Raw genomic sequence first — 11,013 nt, 5'->3', positions numbered from 1 at the left:
ACTACATCCCAGAGATTATTTACGCACAAAGCCGGTTTCCGAAGAAACGTCACTCAAATTACGACAAAATAAACAAATGAATACAAAATAAATAAATGCACTAGAGCACAAGATACTGACCGTATTTTGCTTGTGAAAGCGTGTAGTGGAGGTGTGTAATCGTCTAGGGGTTTTTTGGGTTGGTTTTTTTTTTAGCACACTCGGCCACCGCTGGTGTATTGTAAATGTATGGCAACATCGCCATGCAGCGACGTTGCGTCTCCAGCCTACCAGTGTACTGCAGAGTAGACACACCCCTCCGATACGCACGCCTCATTGCACACATCTGCGAAGTGTCAAAAAATTCGCGGGGTTAAATTCATAAAATAAAAGATTTAGAGCCAGATTGAACTCTTGTTATTGTTTCAGATGTGTGTTATTGTTTGCGATGCTGTTGTGGCAATATTTACGTTTTTAATCAATATTGTTCATATTGCACGTAGCTGCAAACAAAGACATTCCTGTGTAGGTGAAAAAAACACGGCCCGGGAGAGGCAATTTCCACCTATTGGGACGACATACCGTGTCTAATGTTAAGCACGGTAATCCCCACACCGGGTCTCCGTTGAATCAGAGATCACAGACAAACGGTGTCGCTTTAAACCTCACGCGGTCAAAGTTGTTTACCTCTTCGTTACCTTTGACGTCACGACACACCCCTGTTTGAGGGGGACGGAACTCCGAGTTATTGGCACCGGAGCCCACCGAACAGATTAGAGCTTGAGAGACGCGTGGCCAACCACAACGGAGGAGACAAATCAAGCCCAAGCGTGATTGGTTGCCGTAGGGGCTGGGGGGGGAAATCCCTCTTTCCAGTAGAGGTCCTAGGGAGGGGGCGGTGCATAACAAAAAAAGAAAAAAAGTAATGGCCATCTATTTGGGTCCTGAAGAAGGAGGGATAGCCTAAATCTCGTCGGAGTATCGTCGCTGTTATTGCGTTATTATCATTTTGGCACGTGCATTTGTCTGTTGAGTGATACCCAGTTGCGTGTTAACCGTTTCCCCCGCAGCTCGTTCGTTGTGCTCGGCTGCAGAACGGTTAATGGGCTGGCTGAACTTGGTGCCGCGTTTTAGGGTTAAAGCAGCCAAGCTAGCCACGCTAACGTTAGCTACTACCGCGGCTGCTGTGAGAGCCAACGTCTGGAAGGGCGTACGAGTTTAACGTTTTCTCCCCGAAGTCTCCACACGTTTCTGAGTTTAGTGCCGCGCGCTCGTCTTCTCTTTCTAAGCTAACCTGCCTCTCGTCAACATGGAGGGGACATACTTTGCAAGAGCATGAAGACGACGAACGACGACTAAAGAGGATTAAAAACAACTCGGTCTTGATGGGGAAAAGTTGAGCTGAGGTATGAAACTCGCACACACAGGAGGAATGTTAAGGTCGAGAGTTGAGTTGTTGTGATTTCAGTCGCTCGAGACTTTAGAAGAAACTGATTTAGCGCAGTTTCACTCTGTGGCTCTATCACGGTGTTTGTTCCCGCACTCAACGCTATATGATTACCCCTGAGTATGTACGTTGCTGTTGAAAATAGTTCAGCGTTACATAAACAAGAGTAACTGCAGGTCAGGTACTGTTGGAAAAGGCCCACTCAGTGACTTGCGTCTTGCACTTTTTTTTGCTTTTCTGTTAAACAGGATTAAGAACTTGGGATAAATTGAAGAAGGGTTTCACGTCTTACCTATTGTGCAAGGACATGCTAAAGCGTCAGGTGAGACCTTTCTTTCTCTTTTGTTTTTTAAATCATACTTTGCAATGTGCAATAGTATATTGGTACACTAAGAAATTATGCAACTTTGTTCATACGCAAAATTTCCCATAGTGTCTAGATGGTTTTTTTTTTAACATGGACCCGAGTGATTATAAGTTAATTACCCCATGACAAGTTAAATAAATTTTCAGTGAAAGCGTCAGTAGTTTTTAAATTTTGGAAAGTTACCTAAATCAGTCACAGTCCCAAAACTAAGGTGTGTTTATATGCAAAAGTGAATATCAGGGTTACTTAAAATTTATTGTTATATGTCCCCATAAAAACTTTTACAGAGTGAAAATATTAATATTAAATTGCTGCTTTCTTATTCACCTTTAATAACAAACTGATATCAGCTGACATTTTATTGGCTCAATAAGAACATGATAAGATACTGAGAAGCTGCAGTGACTTGATGTACTTGGTGTACAATTCAGCTTTCCTGTCACATAGCTTACAGCTATAGTGTTCCTGTGCTACTACTGTTATGTGAGCATGGGAGCAGAATCCCTTTCACTGTAACACAACACATACTGCTTTCTGCTTGGCTGGAATTATTTATACTACTACACCTTAAGCACTCACATTAATAGTAATGGGGAATGGAGCCATTTAAGAATAATGACACCATTAATTAACACAAGCCTCCTGTCTCTTTCAAGTCTGAAATTTTAACAACCTTCTGCTCACAGGTTGCCTACCACTGTTCTTCATTTAACTAACTTATGGGTCCAGGTAAAACTAATAGCAAGGGGTATATATACTGCTTATTTTCCCAGTGGGCTCACATTTATCCATTTTTGATGAAAAAATGGGAGATACACACTTGTTCACTTTATTACATACATATAGCTGTAAATTCTATTCCAGGCCAATACACCAGCTCTTAGACATTTACAAAATCTCAGTTTTTGTAAATTTTGTCTAAGGTGATGATTCTACTTTATTATGTTTATTATGATGCCAGGTCTCTCTTGGAAATGGGGCAGGGATAGCTCAGTAGGTAAAGTGGTCGCCCCATGATCGGAAGGTCGGCGGTTCGAATCCACTTAACGGCTACCCTGAGGTACCCCTGAGCAAGGTACCGTCCCTACACACTGCTCCCCGGGCGCCTGCTTAGTGGGCTGCCCACTGCTTCACTGAGTGAATGGGTCAAATGCAGAGAAAAACAAGTAATTTCCCCATGGGGATCAATAAAGTATCCATTATTATTATTATTATTATTATTATTATTATTATTATTATTATTATTATTATTATTATTAAATGAGTTTTTAATCTCAGTGAAAATTTAACCTGGATAAATAAAGGACTAATAAAGTAATTATAGAAATCAGAGTGGATTTTATTTCCACAAAATGTATGACTTCAATAGTAAACCTAAAATAGAAACTGTCCGCCTTTTGATGTCAACAGAAACTCAGAAGGTTGTAAAATTAGTGTTTTTGGATTAGACTGGATTTCTATTGAGTCTCTAATAAAGCAGCCTGTTAATGTATCAGCGTACACAACTCGCATTGTGAAATAAATGGTCTGTCTCTTTCCAGTGTCTTAACTAACATATTATTAATGATGTTCTGAATTCAAACAACTTGGAAATTTACTCAAGAACCGATATTATTTGGGTCAGGGCCTGAACTCAACCTAAATCAAGACAAACTAGGCTCGGTGACGTAAATCCTTTTTGTTGTAGGACTGAGCACAGACGGTTCGCGGGAAGCTACGAAAAGGGCCTGGTTTGTGTCATTATTTACAGTAACAGGTAGCAGGTTGTTTATGGAGGGGTATGCTGTGGTGATAGCACAACCCATTAGGTCTCCTACACACTGAAATACCCCAGCCCCCTCCTCTTTTTCATGACTAGGGTAATTGGTTGCTTCCTCTTACATGTGACCCTATAGAAAGAGAGAAGCTGCTGTGCTTTGCTGTGAAGACCCACTTATACGTACCTCTGCGCATGCACGCTTTTTGACACTTATGTTCTGTTGCCTGTAAGACTAATGAAGTGTTAAGTTCTCACTAATGTCTTTGGGTCCTCTTTTACATCTTGTGGTTGATGCTTTCTAGGCCAGAAGCATCACATTCAAAATCTGACTTCTTTATAGAAATACAAACAGTGAATTCTTTAAGTTTATGTCTTTTAATAGGACTATTTCCTGAATGAGAGAGAGCAGTTTATGGTGGTTATATAACCTGACATGTCGGCTAAGTGTTTTTGCATCCACCTCACCCACATGTCTGTAGTGTGTCCGGTTCTGTCCAGTTGGATTTTCTGCGTGTGTGACTCCGTGTGCTAGAGAATGTGCATTTTTCTGTCAAATTCAACATAGACATAAACAAGACTTTTGGTGTGTGTTTGAGTGGGCCTCTCCTTGCCTCGTCTCTTTCCCCTCCAGAGTCCAGCAAGGGGCCCAGCATAAGGGGGGCAGCCTGCCGTCACTGCAGCTCTCTCTCTCTCTCTCTCTCTCTCTCTCTCTCTCTCTCTCTCTCGTTACTGGCCAGCAGAGGGGCCTGGGTGTTGGGGGAGCGTGAGGTGGGGAGGGGGTTACAGAGACCATAGGGCTGGACACGGGACATGGGACCCCCCACCCTTTCCAACCCCAGTTTAGCCCATCCTGTGTGGGGCACAGGTCACCTTGTCATGTGCTATTACTGCAGCTGTAACATGCTCCCTGCGATTGTAGGAAAAGAGCATGAGATAGTCCCATGGAGGCTGCAGGAGGAAGAATGAGAGAGAGGCAAAGTGAATAGACAGGACTGGACCAGTCTGCTCAGCCGGTTGTTTAGCTGCATTACAGACTCTGGTTGTCTGCTTTGTTGTTGTTGTTAGGTCTACGTTGTCCGTTTTCTTTTTCTTTTTTTTCTTTTTTTTGGGGGGGGGGGGGGGGGGGGTTCTATTGTTTTCTCTACACAGTTTCCTGCATTTATTTATTCATTATTTTTCCTAACTTAAGAGTTTTTAACATATATATAATCACAATCTGAGATTATATATCACTAATCTCAGATTGTGTTATTTTCAGACCCACCTTCCTTGTTCCTTCAGTTTCCTTTTTTCATTGTGTGTCGTCTCCCCCCCCCCCCCCCCCCCCCCAAAATGGTATTGTTGGCTTTACTCTATATACCTTTCTAAGCATGAGTCACAAGGCTGTGTATTTCCATTGTAGAACAGTCCTCTGTAGCCAGGGTCATTCCAGATCCAGTTTGTTTGATGTGTTAAGTACTCGTAGTGACCCAGCCTGAAGTATGCAGTAAAACTCATCGCCTATATTTTCTCCCTTTTCTCTCTAACTCCCTCAAAAACTCATCTTTGTCCCCCAACCCCCCCCCCCCCCCCCCCCCCCCCACCCCCCTTTGTTGGTTTCTCTTTAACTGTATGTTTTTTTTCCCTTTAAGAAAAACTTTTGGCAGAAGAGAACAATTTCAGATTCATTTGTGGGATTGCGTCATGTGATGTAGATGGAGCATGCACATTGGACTGTGGTGCAGGTCCTCCTCTAGTTTACACCCTCACACGCTCCATAGCAATCTCTCTCTTTCTTCCAGTACTGTTATAGGTCTGGATGTGATTCTGACTCTGACTCTTATGTGTTGGGATGTGGTCTGTAAGTTCATTGCTGACATTCTTGGGACGTGATGCCAGAGATTTTTATTTCCCGCTTTCCCCTCTCTCTTCTGTATATCTGGGTGCACTTAAAATGATCCCTTCTTGAAAACGCTGTCTGGGTCCTCCCTGTTACTTGCTTTGTTATATCCTGCCCTGTCCTCAATCACGGTTCATTTCAGCGTCCAGGCTCTAATGGCATCACTTAATTAGGTTTGTTAGATGGTGGGCATGGGTTGAGGGTGTGTTTTATAATCACTTGATATTGACTGAGATGAAAGTTAATCTAACATCTGGGCTGTGTTCCAAATCTTTTTCGCAGCTGAAGTGTTATTTATTTTTCTTCTGTAAGTAACAAGGGCACCTGACAATGAAAACCAATGACCACTCTCCTGTTTGGTAATCACATACTTGTGATGCAGCTGGAAATTCAATGGCAAGAAGAACAGAGGGAAAAAAGTTATCTTATGAGTGATTTTGGACTCTTGCCATGGTCCACATTGGCACTTATCCCTGTATGAATATTTCACAGCAGCTCACACTCCCTGTAGATCCAGTAAGTGTAGCAGAAACACACAGTTACAGATACCTAGAATCACACAGGGGTACACAAAGTGGTGCATTACTATATTAATAATCCTTCATGTTTATTGTGTTACTGCATGTCATATACTAGCTCTTAAGATGTCTGCTCTCTGTGTTCCTCAGATTAACACGATCTGTATTCAAGACATCATATTTGCATTGATTGACATCAAATGTCAACCTGTTAGAAGGTGTAGTTATAGAGGTGGTCATTTGGGACACAAGGATGTGTGTGGTGCAAACACTTTGCACTAATAAATGTGATGTGGTTGTTGCCATTTTCTGAAGAAATTATGCAGACTTTGGTGGGATATTCCTCCAAGTCCTCAGAGTTAAAATCCTGCCAGGTGTTCATTAATTAACATTTAATTAAATGATTTTCATGTGTTAAGGCAAATAAGGATACTCTGTTTTATTGCAAGATGTGATAAATTTTTTAAAATAAATTTATTTTTTTTTTTCGGGCACATTAATGCTAATTCAGACCAGACCACTCACAGTTCTAGACCATTTATCTTAAGAATTGATGAGCTGCTCAACTGCGAAGCATTAAGCATTTCGCAGACAATGCTGGTCTAACCTGGGACCAGTTATAGCATCAGTCTCTGGATTAGGGCTGTTCAATATAACGATATATATCGGATGACGATATAAAAACATCTATCGTTTCATTTTACGCTATCGTTTGTTTCGTGGTGTCGCAAAATAAACTGTTTACGGCAATATTTTTTCATCGTTTTGATGGTCACTGTAGTGGCTATATTAATTTCTTAAAGTTCTCGCTTTCTCTTATATTTAATATAACCACACTACAGACGGACAAGCGCCTGTTTTTATGGGTTGTCGTTAGCAACAACGATGGTAAAACCATCGCATGTCCGCTTGTTTATTTTCCACATAAACCTTTCACAATAAAGCTCAAGATCCTGTTGAGAATTTTCAAAAAAAAAGGAATCCCTTGAAAAAGTATGCAGAGTATTGACGGATGAGAAGCAAAAAAAGAGCCGTCAGGTGCTAAAAAATAAACCTTAGACTCAAACGTTAGAACAGGCTTTTCCCCGCAGCACGCTGTGTAATAAATACTCACAAAGAAAACGGCAGCCGTTACAACCTATGTCTAAAAATGTGTAGTTTCATGCATCGGTTAAAACACTCGACTCCAGGTACAAGACGCCCAGCTGGAAACACTTCACCTACCCGAGATTCACAGAATTTACAGAAAAGATTCAATTTTTTGTGATTTATATCGTTATCGGACGATAGATGTTTTATATCGGGATATGGGATTTTGGTCATATCGCACAGCCCTACTCTGGATTATGAGAAACATGTGTGTCATTTCAGCCATAACGTGAATAAATCAAAGGAGGAAAAGATGAGTCATTGCTCCACTGCATGTTAAGTAGCACTTGTTCTCCCTCAGCTGGTCTTTTGGGTTAAAAGACAGGGAACCTCCCTAGCCTCTCATCCAAAATTGGGGTAATGTCTTTATTTTGCAGCTTTCACCACCCAGTTAAAATGACATGCTAGAGTCAGTTTGTGGTACTGCGCATAATTACTGCGGCCCTCTTCTCTTGCTCATCCTCCACTGCCACTGCATGTCTGACCTCCGAGCTCCAGTCTTTCAGTACATTTTGCTTTTGCCTTTTTTTGTAATTTCATTTCATTTCAAGCAATTATTTCTAAAATGAGAGTTATTCAGTTGTGGAGAGAACAGTGCCAATGGTGCAAAAGAAGCTGCTTATAAGCTTTATAATCAATTTGTTTCTCGGTTTCTATCTCTGTATTAAGGAATTGATTAAAAGTTTTTGTTTTTCATATTTTGAATATTATTGGCTGTTGGATTGTTAGCAAAGACGTGAGGCCCTTGGGATATATATTTTTATGAATTTCTAGGACGTTTAATGATGAAGCAACATATAGTCAGATATATCAGTTAATAGCTGCCCTAGTTATCCTAACCGATCAGTAGAGAAACTTAGTCATCGGTGTGTGTATGCATACAACAACAGATACTAGCCAAATGAGCTCCTTGATTTTAAAATGAGAGTGAAGCAGGACCAGCAGAAATAAATCATACTCTAAATGTGATTCCAACACGAATAGCAAATTGCTTTTTCCCCCCTGATCCTTCTCAAGATGAGGGCCTGTCAAAGATGAGACATGTATTTATATTTAGCCAGTAGTTGAAGTGGCGTATGACTGTGTGTATTTTTAGTCAGCCTTTTAAATGACAAAAACAGGCTGTTTGCGTTGATCGCCGTCTTTGGGACAGTGCTGTGTGCCCGCTCCTCATAGTATTTATTTCTTCCTCATTTCCAAAACAGCAAGCAGGGTACAGTGGGCCATTGTGAGACACAGAGTCACATTGACAAAGAGGTCACCCCTCCTCTACTTGCTGTATATGTCTTTATCTCTTATTGCTCCAATACCCCCACATCTCCTTTCACTCTCTGGCCTGCTTCTCGTCTGCATCCTTCTTGTCCTACGAAACTCACTGCTCGCTTCTGTGGGATGGCATTTCCTCTTTATGAGTCACAAACAGCCATTCACAGGGAAATAGATGGGAACTCATCTAAATGATCCTTGTAGTTAGGTGTAACTGAAACATAAAGAAAGGGAAAAGATTTGTATCCTGTGATGTTCCCAACACCAAGATTAAATGAAGATTATGGAATCCAGCGGAAATTGTGCAACAACAAAACCGTTTGATGTTACACTGTTAAACCCATATTTTTGTACTTATGACTAAGTAGTGGTTTAGCAAAGGGCAAAGCTATGAATTTGTGCATGTACACTGCAACTATTGCTTTGGAGACAGACCACATTCAATAAACAACCCAGGCAGCATAAGAGATTCAAAGTATTTTAAATAAACCAGTGGAGGTGTCTAGATGAGCATGTCAGACTATAGTTTTCTTTTTCTTTTAGCTGAGGTAAACTTATCCCTGTTTGTACTAGTCATACGGCTGAGATGGGTGACCTTAATTGCCATCAGTACCACATAATTTCGCACAGAATATGTACAGCCTTCTGTGTCATTTACTGACTGTCCTTGTTTTACCTCCTCGTGTTCTTTTTATATTTAGAGCTTTTGCCACAAATATACAATACATTTCAAATTCATAGTAACTCCCTCTTTCTCAAGCCCTGCTTCATTTGATTTGCCAAGATGGCAGTCCTGATGCAAATCATAACATGAAATTATGTTGTCTTGTGCTTATTCTATGCACAATTGCTTAGCCTGTTCTTTAAAAGGGAGCGAATTGTAAGTAAACTTGTAGGAGGATAAAAGCAGCCTTAAAATTAAGATAAAATTAATCTATTTTTTTCCCCCTTAACATTTCTCCTTCTTTTCTGCCCTGGAAATTAAAAGAAAAGGATGAACATCAACTGCACCAGATCAAAAAAGAATAAAAATGGCTTCTATAAGATGGTAAACTGTGATGGAGGATGTAGCCAGCATGACATCACCCACTGGTTTGTGGACTCTAATGTTGAAGCCTAAGGCTGAGCACTGTGGCTCTTGCCTTGTGTTTTGAAACCAGACATCACAAGCAAGGGGATGATGTTGGGGTTTTTTGTTGTTGTTTGTTACATTTTTTTTTTGTCTTTTTTCAGGCTAAATAGGACCATAATTTATAAAATGAAAAACAGCTTGTGTTCAGTAAAATTTGAAACAAATGATTATAACTATACACTCATTAGTATCATAAATCAAATGAGCATTTGGGTAATTTTTCTCAGATCTCTATTCAGTTGGCACTTTTGAAATGGCTTCATTGGCTTCATTGGCTGTGTCCATCGTTTATATACAGTAGGATAGTTTTTTTCCTTCTTCCTGCTAAGATAACAGCAGAGGCAACACGGTGATGTTTTTGAATAACTCGTGCAGCCATGTCATGGTTGATTAGATGCACCTTGTATGGAAAAAAGGTAAAAGCATTGCTAGACCGCCCCCGTCTCCAAAAGCACAACACTCTGCTCTGTGCATAATAACAGTGAAACAAGTAACACATTGACTTTCAGTTTATTCTAGTTCTTATGAACCCTTCGTCTATTGCAAGATATTCCCACCTAGTAACAAAAACAAGTATGCTAGAAAACACGAAGTTAAAATATAAGGATTTGAAAAATCTGACTTGGTTCTTTTGCAGTGCAAACTGGGCCTTGAATCCATTGTCAACTGCACACCTGTAAAGTTGTGTATCTGCACCTTTCAAGGCTGTGATAGTATTGCTTTGAAAAAAAATTGTCCTCCAGAAGATGGACTTTGACGTGATAATTTTGCCATGATGACAAACAGACTTATTCTGAAGGGGAAAACAATACCATCTACGCTGTTGCAGCACGTAATTGTGAAAACCTACATCACCTACACTGCAAGGTGAATGGTCAGATAAAAAACTTTTAAACTTTACTGTTTAACACTTGAGAGTTTTAGTGTAAATATATCAGAAATGCTTGGTGTAATGACTGTTTGGTAGGAACAGATTCGATTACTCAGGCATTTGTCAGTAGCAGCAGCTACACAAAAAAGTCAGTATATTACATACCGTAATTGTTGGGCTATAAGCTGCTACTTTTTGCACAAGCTTTGAACCCTGCGGCTTTTAGTCAGGTGCGGCTTTCCTATGGATTGTCCATGATTTTTGTGATATCGTAAGAGGATTTGTTTTGTTTGTTCCGCTGTTGTATGGCACTACGTTGCCTGGCGGAAGGGCATGTGATCAGACACACAGTATCGGGGTTCAAGAGTGGTATGTTGGTCACATGTCCGTCCGCCAGGCAACGTAGTGCCGTACGAAGTAGCGCGAAAAACAAACTTCAAAGTAGCGCTACGCGTTCAGTGGGAGGCGTGGATGATGAGCGGCGATAAACTTACGAAAAGCAAGTTATGCCCAACTCCACCAGTGGATTCTGACAGCGTGGAAAAGTGTGAAAACATCCACGATCACCAACGGATTTCGAAGGGCTGGACTGTTGCATGATGGAGAGGAGGACACCGCCACGGCCCTTCTGAGGGTGTTCAACTCT

General features: G+C 40.9%; 1 protein-coding gene across 2 annotated transcripts in view; it reads left to right on the top strand.

Moving 5' to 3' along the window:
• The first annotated feature begins 689 nt into the window (after positions 1-689).
• LOC309707200 (vitamin D3 receptor B) overlaps positions 690-11,013 on the top strand; it is a 32,790-nt gene continuing 22,466 nt past the window's right edge. The window contains exons 1-3 of one of the 2 annotated variants that reach the window (XM_082534374.1): positions 690-1,385; positions 1,675-1,748; positions 2,755-2,868. The gene's annotated coding sequence lies outside the window, so the exon portion shown is untranslated. The remainder of the gene's footprint in view (positions 1,386-1,674; positions 1,749-2,754; positions 2,869-11,013) is intronic. The other variant, XM_082534373.1, reaches the window with a different exon arrangement.

The sequence above is a fragment of the Aulonocara stuartgranti genome (assembly GCF_965226115.1).
Source record: "Aulonocara stuartgranti genome assembly, chromosome: 5".
NCBI lineage: Eukaryota > Metazoa > Chordata > Actinopteri > Cichliformes > Cichlidae > Aulonocara > Aulonocara stuartgranti.
Note: the sequence above shows the minus strand (reverse complement) of the source record. Positions and strands in the feature narration are given on the sequence as shown.